The 16,136-nt window shown below is 39.0% G+C and overlaps 1 protein-coding gene across 1 annotated transcript in view; it reads right to left on the reverse strand.

The window, feature by feature from the left end:
- LOC100656530 (formin-1) overlaps positions 1–16,136 on the reverse strand; it is a 381,454-nt gene that overhangs the window by 71,628 nt on the left and 293,690 nt on the right. The gene's annotated exons all lie outside the window — the stretch shown is intronic.

The raw sequence follows: 16,136 nt of genomic DNA on the forward strand, positions 1-16,136 counted from the left end.
ACAGGAAAAAAAAAAAAAAATGCTGGAGGAATCTTGTCCTAGATGGAAAACATAAAGTATAAGAAAGTATAATTCATTCTGACATATGTACCACTCCGTAACAAAAGAGTTTTAGTCATTTCATGTAGCATCTTGTGTATCTCTCTAACCTCCCAAGGAAGAAGAAAGGGTATACAGATTATTGCCTGTTGTTTATAGTGGAGGTCCAGATCATTGTGACTAACTTAAAAACAGAAAGAAAAAAGGATAAAGAAAAACATGGTTAACTCATACCCCATAATAATCCATAGCGGTTAAAAAGTAACTTGATCCATATGTATCGATGTGGATAAATTTAAAAACAATTTTGATTGAAAAAGTAGGATGCTTAATGATATGCCCAGTATGATTCATCCTATCTATTGTACTTTTATTGTCTTCCCTGAGAAAGCCAGGACTTCTTATTCTTAATTTGGTCAATTTTGATCAATAAAAGTCATCCAAAGGGAAATTCAATTTTCTGAATTAATGGAGTAAAAAGAAAAAAAAGTAATTTCTTAGCTTTTTATCATTTAGCATTTTCTTTCATCAGTAGGTTCTTGTAATAGTGAATGGTGTTTTCCTGGATGTAAGATCTAACAACGTGGGTAATAGTTCTGCACAGGACCTACTGTATTCTGTAGAGAACAATTCAAAGAGGCTGCCAACTGCTCTGAGAATAAAAGATAAATATTTGTGGTTAAAATATTGTCAAGATTGTCAGATAAAAGGCGAGATTTAGATCTACCACTTGGTTCATGATCCCTTATAACCAAACCATGATTTTTCAGTAACTTAATAAGATAAACTTAGTGGTGAAAGAAAACACAGTCTCTGACGACTAGGAATACTGACACAATAAATGAACACTTCAGTAGTTTCAATGTCTTTTATTTAAGGGTTTCAGAATTCCTTCATATGCTACCTTTTCCAGTGAACAGAGAGATATGTAAGTAAAACATAGCATTTCTCAGTAGGTGGCCTGAGGCAAACCTCTTTATCTGCTGGTGCATTTATACATGTGGCACATATCACATGCTTTGTCATTCCTTGGAGGAAAGGCCCTGGTCAATGGCAAGCATGCTAATATTTGCTTTCTTGTAGCAACAGTTGGCCACTTGGTTGCCAACTCAAGACAGTTTGTAAGAACACACAAACAGGACAACAAAACTCCAGCTAAACTGAAGAAAAACTTCCTCCTCTGCTTTCTCAAGGTGTACCGTAACTTAATGTAACTAGCCAGGCATCCAACAACATAGATTAGTTATGCAACGCCAAGCTGAAGACTGTAGGACAGTTTCTGAGACTAATCTGATTGCCTAGCCCTCTGCCTGGACTAGGTACGCCATCTGCTTTCCAGCTGCTAGTGTTTCCAGCTGGTGAATAACGCAGGCCCCACCACAGACGAGTTGGGGATTGTTTTCTAAAAATGAAAAATGTCCTCCAACTTTTACTTTAATTAATATTAAGGACCCCATACATGGCTGCCGGAGTAGAACGGTGGGAATCGACAGTGCAGCCCATGCCTTGCTCTGAGGCCAGCTTCCTGGCACTGGCTCTCAGCACCTGTATTGTACAAACTGAAAGCGTATGGATGCTTTCACATTCCAAGCCACCTTATCTGGTGTCCTTATGGGCTGGGGCTATTGTCTCAGCTTACAAAAGCAATAAGGATTCTCAGAGTTCTACCAATCCATGGAAATCACCCTTTCTTCTGTTTAAAGTGTAGGATTCTTAAGTGATAAAAATACTTACGACTGTCACAAACCGTTTGAAAGATTAAAATAATCCTGTTGCTGGCATATAAGACCATGTTCTACATCTAGATACAACTCTCCAAGGTCTGAGACCTTAGTGGTGGGAGGAAAGGGGAGATTCAGAGAGATACCCTCACAGAAAGCGGGGTGGGGGTGACATTTCTCTCACGTGACAAAGTTAGGAGGTGCTGAATCCAAATTCTGTACTTACGTGGAGACCTTACGCTGACTGGGAAGAAAAAGAAAAAGAAGTAACTAAATAAGCATTAATTTTATCTGCAACTCACTGTAATGTTTCTTTTATTTTTAAAGGCAACTGGACAAGTGAAGGGAACTAGATTTCTCTGGGCAATACAGGATCCTCACTCAGGTGACCCAAAATTACCGAGAGGCGGAAGTTATTAGACATTAATTATGTAACAAATGATGAGCTATTAAAATCTCATAATCCTTGTGTCTGACTAGACACTGACCATTAGATAAACACAAATTTTTAAAAATCACTCTGTGTCCTCGCTGTAGGGGGTAGTCGTTCCTGACTCACTGACTCCATTTTTCATTTTTTTTTCTTCCTTCCTGATCACATCTTTGGCCTTGTTCTTCTGGGAAGACAGTGGTAAGAAGAATGTGATTTTCCTTTATAAATCTTGTTTTTAATCTCAAGATGAATTTCTTTCCTTTTATGATCTGAATGAGGAGTGGGTTGTAGCCTCTAAATACCTCTTACCTATTAGCTCTCCCTACTCGCTCCACCTCTATTCTAGTCCAAGTCACCGAAATCCCACACTCAGTTCTTTGTTTGTTCTCCTTGGGGTCCTTCTTGGAAATTGAATAGATACAGCCTGTCTGAGTTCAGTCTCCTCATCTGTAACATGCAGAATAATAGTAGGGCTTTCCTCCAGAAGTTTCCATGAGAATAAAATAATTCATTAATATCAAACCTGGCTGATAGTATTAAACATATGTTAACACTATTTTTGTTATGCTTAATAATAAATTACAAATATAAAAAAAAGCCTTGGAAATTTCTGTAGAAGAGGTGAGACTTGAGGGCAGTTTTGAAGGATGTATGTACCTTGACTAGAAAAGGCAAGTAGAGCCTGTTACTCAAGGAGTCACGTGACCAAGACCCTAGACAAGGCTGGAGGCAAGAGTGGCAAGGTGGCATGTGTGTACTTGTACATGTATTTGCGTGTGTATGTGTGTGCGTGCAGGGTGTTGCAAGGATTGGGGAGGCAATAGGGAGACTCACTAGACTGGAGAAGAAAAAATCTTCTGTGGGAGCAGTAAGCTTGGAAAAGTCGAACAGAGTCCATGAATATTATTTCCCAGAGAGTGACACAAATAATTCACTCATGCAAATAATCCCAAAGAATGTAGCTTTCTTTCATCACTAACTTCTGATTCTTGAGGGTAAGGGGTGGGCAGGGTGGTGTAGTAGGGCAGGGATGCTTGCTCCTGAAGTTAATAAATAAAATCTTCTGGTGAAGAAATATTTTGAATATAATTTGCAAGAAAAGCTTAGTGTTCTCCAAAACGGGGTAACAACTGGTATCAGGGATTTCCATATATTTGCCTAGAAATCCAGGGCTTTATTCTATGGTCCATTTGAATTTTTGCAACTCTTTAAAGCACCATCTTTCATGAACGATTTCAGACTCTGTTGAAAAAGCTTTTCCATAGGTCAGCACCAGACTAACGATATGGGGTTCCTGTGACCACTTATGATCTAAAACACAAACTCAGCCTTTGCGTGTTTTTAAAAGTCATTCCTGTAACTATGGGTTGTTTAAAAATAGCTATACCCCAAAGAGTTTATTTTCAACATCTGACATGATTGCATTTTACAGCGATTTGTTATGTAAATAATGGTAGCAGAGGAGAAATATGAAAAAAAAATTGCCCCTTCTCAAAGCCTGATGGATTTAACGCTTTTGTGAACTCTGGATTCCAAATCTGGGGGTTGTTTGTTTGTGGTGTATAATGTAAAATACCATATGCCTGCCTCAGCTTTTCTTCTGATGCTGCAGCAATTTGCAAAGGAACTATTGTTTCTCTATGGCTTCCTTGACTTTTCTTCACAGAAAAACAACTGGCTTCAGCGTGGAGAGGGGTTTCAGTACAGTGGTTGTTGAGAGGATGCTGCGAGTATTTTCAAAGCAAAGGGAAGAGCTTTTTGAGAGGGTGAGTCAAGGAGTGTTTAAAACTGCCGATAATTCAGGGTTTGATGATATGTAAGCTACTCGCTGTCGTTTCTCTTTTTTCAACTCTTAGCTGTGACCCAGGGTTACCTGAATATGGCATGCTTTCTGATTTTTTTTTTCATTTTTTTGTGAAAGATGAGAGGTAAGGCAAACCTTCTATTCTTATATTGACTGTCAATGAGAGAAAAGTAAGGGAAAGACTTTTTTGCTCAAATTCTGTCCTTCTGCCAAAATACTATCTTCCCCTTCGCCACTTACTCTTGTCCTTCCCTCCCCTCCTCTCCCCTTATTCTTCCCTCTACCTTTCTTCCTTCCTCTCCCTTCTTGCTTCTTCCTCTGCCCACCCCCCATCATTACTGAGTAGACACTGAATAATGGCTTAAAATGTGGTCCCTTTAATGGATGCTACCACTTCTAGATCAGACGTAGTGTACAATTCTCTTAGAGGATGAGTAGGAAAGACATCTGGGGGAAAAATGGTTTGGTCTTCCAACAGATAAGGGGAAACTTTGGTGAAGGGTGAGACAGTACACAATACTGGGGAAGCCAGCACAACCTGTACAAGGCAAGGTCATGGGAGCTCCATAGACACATCCAAACTCCCTGAAGGACTGAATTGCTGGGCTGAGGGCCAAGGGGACCATGGTCTTGGGGAACATGTAGCTCAATTGGCATAACATAGTTTATAAAGAATTATGTTCTACATTGGTGAGTGGCGTCTGGGGTCTTAAAAGCTTGTGAGCGGCCATCTAGGATACTCCACTGGCCTCTCCCCTTCCAGAGCGAGGAATAATTAAGAAAACTAAAGATACAAGGGAAAGATTAGTCCAAAAGACTAATGGACTACATCTACCATGGTCTCTACCAGACTGAATCCAGTAAAACTAGATGGTGCTCAGCTTCCACCACAGACTGCTCTGACAGGGATCACAATAGAGGGTCCTGGAGAGGGCTGGAGAAAAATGTAGAACGAAATTCTAACTCAAAAAAGACCAAGCTTGCTGGCCTGACAGAGACTAGAGAAACCCTGACAGTATGGCCCTTGAACACTCTTTCAGCTCAGTAATGAGGTCACTCCTGAGGGTCACCCTTCAGCCAAAAATTGAAGAGGCCCATGGAACAAAGCAAGACTAAAGGGGCGCACCAGCCCTGGGGCAGGGACTGGAAGGTAGGACAGAACAGGAAAGCTGGTAATAGGGAACCCAGGGTTGAGAAGTAAGAGTGTTGACATGTCGTGGGGTTGTTAACCAATGTCATAGAACAATGTATGTACTGTTTGATGAGAAGCTAATTTGTTCTGTAAACCTTCATCTAAAGTACAATAAAAAAAAATGGTTTTGGTGTTCAATTAATGTAACTCATAAGGAGAAAAGGGTTTGGGTCACGAGATTGTCTTTTGAAACAATTGCTCTGTTAAGGGGTTTGTTTGGAGAAGTGGGACGAATCCCATATTGATGAGAGAGAAGACCCACAGAAAGCCAACTGGTATCAAAAAAACAGAATCAAAAAGCCAAGGGCAGGGGAAATAAGCCTTCTGACCTAGGTCATCCAATATGCCCTGAAATTAGCCCATGGGGGAGATGGAGCAATTTCCCAGGGAATGGCTTGCTACCCACATCACTGACCTACAAATGTAATGGACTTTGCTTTATGATATAGCTGAGTTAAAGGGGTTAACAAGTCTGAATATTTCTCTGAAATCTAAGGAAATATCTGAGCATCTCCTTTCTGAAGGTCTCCAGAAAAGTAGTGGAAGATGGTATTTTCATATTTCTCTATGAACCAAGTACTTTTTTTTTTTTTTTTCTTACTTTCAGCAAATAATCATAGGTTTTAAACTTATTAAAGGCCTAACCCAAGTTGAACCTCTGGATTCCATAGGGAAAAGGAATTTAATTAAATATGAATTTTGATATCCATTCTCATTTTCTCAGGCTTCTTAATCAGGACAAATCTTATACTAAAAGGCAGATACTTCTGACAGTACAGTAGCATTTTGAGAATGAGAGCCCTTCATAACTTTTTTTGGTTCTTAGGATCTCCTGGCATTTATTGCCAACACAGCTCTACATGATATCATACTCTGATGAAAACCAAATTAAACCCTTGGATTGTGAACTCCCTCTTCTTAAGCTTCTGCTTTTTCTTCACAGAATTTAGGAAAAAATGATATTGATGACATATCAACCAAGATCTTGAGTCCAGCTCAGGATCCTCTGTCCCTTGACAAACAATCTGAAGAAGCTACCTAACTTGTTTTAACCTTTCTCATCCTCCCACATGGCTTCTGGGACAGAACTTGGGCTTCCCCAAGTTTTGGTAGTAGAAAATTGAAGTAAACCTTTAATTATGTATGTATCTCATCAAATGTCGGCTCTGCTCCTTCATCCTTTCTTTTCAAGCTGCCTCAAGGAGGGGAAAGAAAAAAGTACATAACAAGCCACAAATAATCAACAAAAAGATAGAAGTCAAAACACCAAATCAAGACTACAGATAACTTCCCCTAAGCAAAGAAACTCAATTGTCATTCCCCAAGCTCTACACACCTGATTCCTCCCTCTCCTCCAAAACATGGCTGAAATCCATCTATCTCCTGGCCTTTTCTCATGCCCTTTCTACCATTATTATTTTCACCCTTTTTTTTTTTTTTTTTTTTTTAAGTAGAAGAAGCAACATCAAGAAATGAGCAGATACAACAAAAGACTTCTACAAAGAAGTACAAAGAGAGCCTACAGATAGGGAAAAATGTTTTGGCTACCAGATATTTGACAAGGGTCTAATCTCTAAAATTTATAGAAAACTTCGACACCTCTACAAAAAAAGAGACAAATAATCCAATTAAAAAGTGGGCAAAGGATACAAACAGACACTTCACCAAAGACGACATTCAGGCTGCTAACAAACATATGCAGAAATGCTTTCAATAATTAGCAATCAATTGAGACATGCAAATCAAAACTACAGTGAGATGCCATCTCACCCCAACATTACTGGCACTGATTTAAAAAAAAAAAAACAGAAAATAACAAATGTTGGAGAGGTTGTGGGGAGGTTGGAACTCTTATGCACTGCTGGTGGAATGTAAAATGGTACAACCACTATGGAAAATGGTATGGTACTTCCTTAAAAAGCTAGAAATAGCAATACCATATGATCCAGCAGCCCCGCTCCTAGGTATATATCTTAAAGAAATAAAAGCTACAACATGAATAGACACAAGCATACCCATGTTCACTGCAGCATTATTCACAATAGCAAAAAGGTGGAAGCAACCTAAGTGCCCGTCAACAGATGAATGGAGTAACAAACTGTGGTACATACATACAATGAAATACTACACAAGGATAAAGAATGATGACGAACCCACAAAACATCTCATAACATGGAAGAATTTGGAAGGCATCATGCTGAGCGAAGTAAGTCAATTGCAAGAGGGTAAATATTGTATAAGACCACTATTATAAAGTAAAAACAAAAGATTTATATATAAAAAAAAAAAAGAAAAAACAACTCTTTGATTACCAGGGATGGGAGGGGAGTGAGGGAGAATTACCAAAAAGAGAGTAGACACATGTTAATAATGGTGAAGGGAAAGACAATACACAATGTGGGAAAAGTCAGCACCATATGACCAAGGTAAGAGAAAGCACTGAGAGGAAAGCAGAAATAAAGGACAATAATGGTAACTACTGTAGCATAGACAATACTGTAACAGTGGTATTAACAAACAATAATCTTCAAATGGATAGATAGATAGATAGATGATAGATAGATAGATAGATAGATAGATGATAGATAGATAGATTAGATAGATGATAGATAGACAGACAGACAGACAGACAGACAGATAGACAGATAGACAGATAGACAGACAGACAGACAGATAGACAGATAGACAGATAGATAGATAGATAGATAGATAGATATGCTAAGAGGTGAGGGAGGGGGTAAGGGAGCACACCCACCAGCAGATACAAGTTTGGTGGTGGAAATTTCTAAGTACATAACTGTAGGTGCTCCTCATATATTAGCATAGACAATGGAGCACACAAGTGGCACAGTCAGGGAAACCTCATAGACATAATCAAACACCTCATGAGATGAAGCTCCTGGGCTTGAAGGCAAAGGACCACAGACTTAGGGGATATCTACATCAACTGGCACAACATAGTTCTTAAAGACAATGTTATATATCTTACTTTAGCGAGTAGTGTCTAAGGTCTTAAAAGCTTGCAAGCAGCCATCTAAGATACAACTATCAGTCTCTTTTAGTCTGAAGCAAAGAAGAGTGAAAAAAAAAAACTAAAGACTCAAGGGAGCAATTACTCCAAAGGACTAATGGGCCACATGAATCACAGTCTACACAACACTGAGACCAGAAGAACTAGGTGGTACCCAGCTACGACTACTGATTGCTCTGACTGGGATTACAACAGAGGGTCCCAGACAGCAGGAGGAAAATGTAGAAGATCAAATTCCCAAAAGCGACCAGACTTAACTGGTCTGACAGAAACTGAAGGAACCCGTAGGACTATGGCCCCTGGACACCCTTCTAACTCAGAACTGAAGCCACTCCTGAAGTCCACCTTTCAGCCAAAGATTACGCAGGCCTATAAAACAAGCAATTACACATGGCAGGAATGTCTTTCTTAAGTCAATCAAGTATACAAGACCAAATGGGCAAAAACAAAGAAGGCAGGTAGGGACAAGAAAACAAGACAAATGGAGCTGGGGAACCCAGGGTTGGAAAGGAAAGGGGGAGAGTGCTGACACATTGCAGGGATTGCAACCAATGTCACAAAACAATTTGTGTATAAACTTTGGAATGAGAAACTAATTTGCTTTGTAAACTTTCACCTACAGCACAGTTAAAAAAAGAAATGAGCAGATAAAGGTAATCTAGATAGCACCTTTCTCTGAAAAAACACTTTCCTTTTTTTTCCTATTTCTACTGATTGTGAAAATAGAATCACTGTTCAAAAAAAAAAAAGGAGGGCCCTAATTTACCACTGGTTGTCTTTGTTAATTTAAGAACAGGTGTTTCTTAGTTCCTGCATAGAGAAGTCTGAAGCTTTTACTCATTTAAACCCTTCAAAATGCTAACCTTATGATACCAAAAATGTTCAAAGCTTTGCCTCATACAAAACTACCATCAAGTTGCCAGTGTGGCTTTTGGACACTTGAAAGGGAAAGGCATCACCTTCATTACAATTTGTGAATCTGAATTCAGTAGAGACCGTTTGGAAGAAGAAAAGCATCAAGAAATCCTGGTTCTTTCTTCTTAGAAGTACACACTGCTAGAAAACCCATAAAGAAGGGTTGGAGAGGAGGGTGGAGTGTAGGGGTATCACCCAGCCTGCCTAGGATCCATGTCAGGCTATGACCACATAATCACAGACACTTATAGGCAAGGGATAGTAAATCATTCGGGTAAAATGAAAACTGACTGATTTTAAATCAAAGATTTATTAAATCATGACTTTCAAAAATAAACTTATAATTATTTTCCTCTTCTAAACTAAAATATCACTTCTCTTCCTGGCTCAGACCACCAACCAGGTTTCTACCACTGGAAATGGGGAAAGTACTGGAAACCTTATCAGGAAGCCTGATTGAATGCCCTATTTTTTTTGTTTGTGTGTGTGGTCTAAATTGCAACCTCAAAAAATTTGGCAGTTTTCTCATCAGGGACTGTGATCTTGATGATGTGATGGTTAGCAAGGGTTTTGTTTTCAAATAGATGTTATGGACAACTCCATGGCAATCTTATTTGAATCCCCATGAATTTATAACCTTTCCTTCTTAAGTGTAACGTTGGGGCCCAGATAACCTTGGGACACAGACAAGGGCTCTCAGTGGTAAACATCTGTCTGGTGCAAGGGGAGAAGAAGAAAATAAAGCTTGTAGATTCACGGAAATAAGAAAGAGAACTTTTCATGTATTGTCTGTCCTTCCTCCTGCTCTTTCCATTAGGATATATAATTATTTCCATATTTCCTCCTATTTCACTTGTTTTCTTTATTGTAGTTTATAATAAAAATAATTTATCTCCTCTTTTTAAAAACAATTTTACTTATTTTGTGCTGTTGTTGAGAATATACACAGCAAAACATGCACCAATTCAACAATTTCTACATGTATGACTTAGTGTCACTGACTACATTCTTTGAGTTGTGTGACCATTCTCATCCTCCTTTTCTGAGTTGCTCCTCCCCCTAAGGTTCCCATATAAGCTTTCTAGTTGTTGCCGTCAATTTGATCCCATATAGACAGTTCTTAAAAGAGCATAATGCTCAAGGCAGACACTTTTACTAGTTAAGCTAAACTTTGTTTGGTTTTAAAAAGACTCCAGAGGATATCTCAGGGCAATAGGAAGTTTGGCTCCAGGAAGTCTGGAGTCCATGAGAATTTGAAATTCTGTTCTGCACTTTCCCCCTTTTGATCAAGAGTCTTCTATAGAATCTTTGATCAAAATGTTCAGTAATGGTAGCCAGGCACCATTCAGTTCTTCTGGTCTCACGGCAAAGCAGGCAGTTGTTCATGGAGGCAATTAGCTACACATTCCATATCCTCCTCCCACTCCTGACTCTCCTTCTTCCTCTGTTGTTCCAGGTGATTAGAGACCAATTATTGTGTGTGGATGCTCTCTTGAAAGCTTTTAAGAGCCCAGGTACTACACAACGAACTAGGAGGTAGAACAGAGGCAATAAACATGTTATTGGGCCAATTAACTGGGATGTCCAATGAAACCATGACCCTAAACCTTCAAACCAAGGAACCAAATCCCTTGAGGTATTTGGTGGTACATAAGCAGCCTTAGGAAACCCTGGTGGCATAGTGGTTAAGTGCTAAGGCTGCTGACCAAAGGGTTGGCAGTTCAAATCCGCCAGGCGCTCCTTAGAAACTCTACGGGGCAGTTCTACTCTGTTCTGTAGGGTTGCTGTGAGTCAGAATCGACTCGACGGCACTAGGTTTAATTTTTCTTTCGGAAGCAGCCTCAGCAGCTATTCCTTTTTTTTTTTTTTGTCATTACTATTAATATATCTATCACACGACTTTTGCCAATGCAACTTTTTACGGGTGTACAACTTATTGACAGCAATTACAATAATCGGCTGTGAAACCCTACCCCTTACTCAATATGGTAATTCCATCTCTGTTAACTATCCCCTTGACCCGTCCCTGCCACCCCTGGTTAGCACTAAGAAACTTTGATCTCTATACATTTGCTTTTTCTTGTCTTTTTATGTAAGTGAGGTCATACAATATTTGTCCTTTTGTGATTGATTTATTTCACTCAGCATAATGTCTTTCAGCTCTATCCACACTGTAGCATGTATCTAGACTTCATTTCTCCTACTGGCTGAGTAGTATTCCATTGTATGGATATACCATATTTTGTTTATTCATTCATCTGTCAATACACACTTAGGCTGTTTCCAACTTTTAGCTACTGTGATTAGTGCTGTGATGAACATTGGTGTACAAGTCTGAGTCTCTGCTTTCAAGTCTTCGAAAGAAGTGGAATTGCTGGGGCATATGGTAGTTCCTTTTTTTTTTTTTAATGGTAGTTCTATTTTTAGTTTTCTGAGGAACCACCACACTGTTTTTCACAAGGGCTGTACCATTTTGCAACCCCATCAGCAATGGGTACGGGTTCCAATTTCCCCACATCCTCACCAACATTTGTTATTTTCTGGTCTTTTTCTTTTTTTTATCTTAGCCATCCTAGTGGGAGTACAATGATATCTCATTGTGGTTTTGATTTGCATCTCTCTGATGGCTAAAGACACCAAGCATCTTTTCACGTGTTTGGTGGCCATCTGAATGTCTTCTTTGGTGAAATGTCTATTCAAGTCCTTTGCCCATTTTATGACTGGGTTATTTACCTTTTTTGTTGTTAAGTTGTTGGAGTTTTACATATATTTTGGCTACTAGGTTCTTATCAGCTATATGGTTTCTGAGGATATTCTCCCAGTTGGTAACTTTTTACTTTTTTGGTAAAGCTTTTTGATGAACAAAAGTTTTTAACTTTTTTGAGGTCTCATTTATTTTGTCTTTTGCTGTTTGTGCACTAGGCCTGACAGCACTGCCCCTGCTTTTTCTTCTAAGAATTTTATGGTTTAGTTTAGGTCCTGTCTTAGTTAAGTAGGTATCTTTAGCAAACAGAGATTTATTCTCTCACGGTTTAGGAGGCTAGAAGTCTGAAATTCAGGGCACCAGCTCCAGGGGAAGGCTTTTTCTCTCTGTCAGCTCTGGAAGAAGGTCCTTGTCATCAATTTTCCCGAGTCTAGGAGTTTCTCAAAGCAGGGATCTTAAACCCAAAGGATGCATTCCACTCCAGGTTCTTCTTCCTTGGTGGTAATGAAGTTCCTCTCCTTGCTTTTCTCTTTTATATCTCAAAAGATGCAACTTAATTCCATAGATTGTGTCCTGCCTCGTTAGTGTAACTGCCTCTAATCCTGCCTCATTAACATCATAGAGGATGGGACTTACAACACATGGGATAATTATGTCAGATTACAAAATGGAGGACAGCCACACAATATTGGGAATCATGGCCTAGCCAAGTTGACACACATTTTAGGGGGACATAATTCAATCCATAACAGGTCCTTAAATCATTTTGAATTTGTTTTTGTGTATGGTGTGAGTCATGGATCTTGTCTCATTTTCCTGCATGTGGAAATCCAATTTTTCCAGCACCATTTATTAAGGAGACTCTTCTTTCCCCATCTAATGGACTTAGCACCCTTGTAAAAATCTGTTGACAATAGACGTATGGGTTTATTTCTGGACTCTTAATTCTATTCCATTGGTCTATGTGTCTGCTGTTATACCAGTACCAGGCTATTTGATTACTGTAGCTATATAGTATGTTTTAAAATCAGGAAGTGTGAGTTCTCCCACTTTGTTCTTCTCTTTCAACATTGCTTTAGCTATTCGGGGCCTCTTGCATTCCACATAAAGTTGAGGGTTGGCTTTTCTATTTTTGTAAAGAAAGCTGTTGGAATTTTGATCAGGATTGTATCGAATCTATAGATCACTTTGGGTAGTACTGACATCTTAACATGGAACATCTTTTCATTTATTTAAATCTTTTTGAACCTCTTTAAGCAGTGTTTTATGGTTTTCATTGTGTAAGTCTCTCATGTTCCTGGTTAGATTTATTTCTAGGTATTTTATTCTCTTAGATGCTATTATAAATGAATTGTTTCCCTAATTCCCCCTTCAGATTTTTCATTGCTAGTATACAGAAACCCAACCAATTTTTGTTTGTTGACTTTGTACCCTGCAACTTTCCCAAATTCCTCTAATTAGCTCCAGAAGCTTTCTTGTGGATTCTTGGAGAACAATAATTTATATTCTAATTTAGCTGTCTTTTAGCAACTCCTTTTTCATCTTATCTTTGGTCTCAGTACTATAAATGTCTAGGTGCTCTCTCCCCATAACCAAGTCTTTCACAACGTTCTACCTAAACTGTGTAAGTCTCACAAACTTTGCACTTGATTAATGCTAAATTGTCTCCCTTATTCGGTCAAGAACAGGATAAACCCATTCCTCAAGCACATGTCTCCTTTGGTCTCTGTATTGTACACCTAATCAGTAAGAAAACACTCAAGATTTTACCCACCTCACCAGAAATCCTGATGGTAAGGCAAAAGCGCTTCAATTTAGCAACATGACAACAGTAAGAACCGAGCGGGGTCCTGCTGTGATGGGGTGACTGCGGTGAGTGAGAGTAACGATGTCTACGCCACACAGCTATGCCCACAACAGCTGCTTTGTGCCTTTCTAATTTGTCTTTTAAGCCCCTCATCGAAGTGTAGTCATATAATTGAAATCAAAGATGGCAACTTTTTTTTTTTTCTTTTGTCTTCTTTGAATAGTAACAGTAGACAAATGCTTTAAGGTTGCAAAAAGCATGTCATCGGATTTATTTCTCTCTGTAAGGGAAATAACACTCTTCTGGGCATGCTTGGGTCTGAGATACAAACATGTGCTTGATCAAGAATCATGGGCATGGCTATGGAACTATTAAAAAATAATATGATTTAACTACTGCCTCTTGAGCCCAGAGATTAGACTCCTCCTGTAATTACTATCAATACTGTACTGACAAGTCTGCCACTCCAATCACCAGTCTCCACGTTCTCATATACTCAGTTTGGCTTTTGTTGACATGCAACCCCCCACCTTCTTCAACCTCTTTGCAGTAGTTAACATTGCTGAGAATCAGCTCCTTGGAATTCTCTTCGCGTTAGTGCAGTGTGCTGCCTTAGGCCGTCTACTATATCTTCAGACCCGTTTTCTTCTATCTCTTATGGTATGTCACCAACCCCAATTCTCTCTATTGCTTGCTTCTTTCTCTGCTGTTATCTCTCTTTTCAAACTCATTATAGCTTCATTATAATCCCAATTATATGTGGAACCAACTATGAGTGCTGGGCTCAAGTACCCACTGCCTGCTGAACATATAATTCAGTATATTTCAAGCATGTTCCTAGATTGAAGTCTCACCAGGATGTGATCATTTTCCTGCATTTACTTTTTATTTTAATGGTATTCTATGCATTCAGTCACTTAAGCTCTAAGTCTCATTGTCATTGTAAGCTCCTGCTCTCCCACTTCTAATTACTCATCTATTCAACAAATATTTAGTATACCTATTACATCCTGGGTACCAGGGATACGGCAGTGAACAAAACTGAGACAGTCTGGTATTTATGAGATTTATATTCAATCAGCTGCCTAATCCCTGGAGACATGGCCATATTCAACATTTCATATTCTTTCCCATAAAATGTACACTAGTTCAAATCCTTATCATCTTTCCCTTATATTATTCCTATGACCTCTTAAATGATCACTCTACTTCTAGTCACTATCCCTCCCACCTCTAGTTCATTGTACATACTGATCAGGATCATCTTTTTATTCCTCAGTCCTTATCATATTAGTTTCCTGTTCAAAACTTCAACAGCTCCTTATTACATATAGTATACAGTTCAGATCATTTAGCCTAGCATTCCAGACTCTCCACAATGTAGACATATTTTTCACTCTCTGACTACTTCTTATTAAGCTTTTCCAACTCTATTTCCTACTACTCATCAGTACATAGAATGTTATAAATAAGATAACAGAGGCTAAGAGAAACAAAGTATGTAAAGGAGTCAGTGGAAGGAAAGCCTAACATGGAATGGAGAACTTAAGAGGTGAGGTTCAAAGATGGGTGGAACTTAGGTAGATGGAAGGCTCTGATTGATCCAAAGGTGGAATATCATTTTTTAATTTTCAGTTTTTTAGAAGTATATCTAGATGGCTACAAACCACTGATTCAATCTTCATTGCTCCTCTATCTACTTCCTTTCATTCACCTCAAAGTGATTCTTCAGGTAGTTGTGCCAAGAACACCCACTGGTTCTATCAGAGGCCTCCCGTTTTTTTAACCTCCCTCTGGATCTAACCCTGGTTGATCAGAAACCTGATATATGCAAGAAAAATGCACCTAGGTGACAGTGGCCAGAAAAAAAAAGCTGAAATTACTTGGCCTTCTGGCCTATACCCAGGACAACTGGGACTTTGGGTATATAATGCTCTAGCCACACTGACCACGTTCACTGTACAATGTATTTGCTCACGGAGGCAATTCCCTTGCCATATTCTTCACATTCCATCCATTGATGCTTAGCTCATAAACCACCCACTCTCCTGATTTCTTTTACCTCTGAGTTACATGGTACCTTGTACGTACCTCCTTGAAGGGACCTCTTTTATTCATTAACTGATTCGAAATTATTATGGTATGCTCACTATATGCCAGGCATTGCTAAAAAAAAAAAAAAAAAAATTTTTTTTTTTTTTTTTGCTAGCAGTGAGTAAAATAAAATTCCTGTTCTCAAGAAACAATACATTTTGTGGAGGGAGACAGAAAATAATCAAATAAATAAATACTTTATACGGCAAGACTGCTATGAAGCTATGTAATACAGAGAAAGGAGGAGAGAGAGTAACAGGGTCAGATGAAGTGATATTTTATACAGGGTAGTTTCTTTGACATCTGAGCAAAGACCAGAATGAAGTGTGAGAGCGAGTCATGTGGCTACCTGGGGAAAGTGCATTGTAGCCAGGGGGAAGAGCCAGTATAAGGCCC

This window comes from Loxodonta africana, chromosome 10, assembly GCF_030014295.1.
Source record: "Loxodonta africana isolate mLoxAfr1 chromosome 10, mLoxAfr1.hap2, whole genome shotgun sequence".
NCBI classification, from domain to species: domain Eukaryota; kingdom Metazoa; phylum Chordata; class Mammalia; order Proboscidea; family Elephantidae; genus Loxodonta; species Loxodonta africana.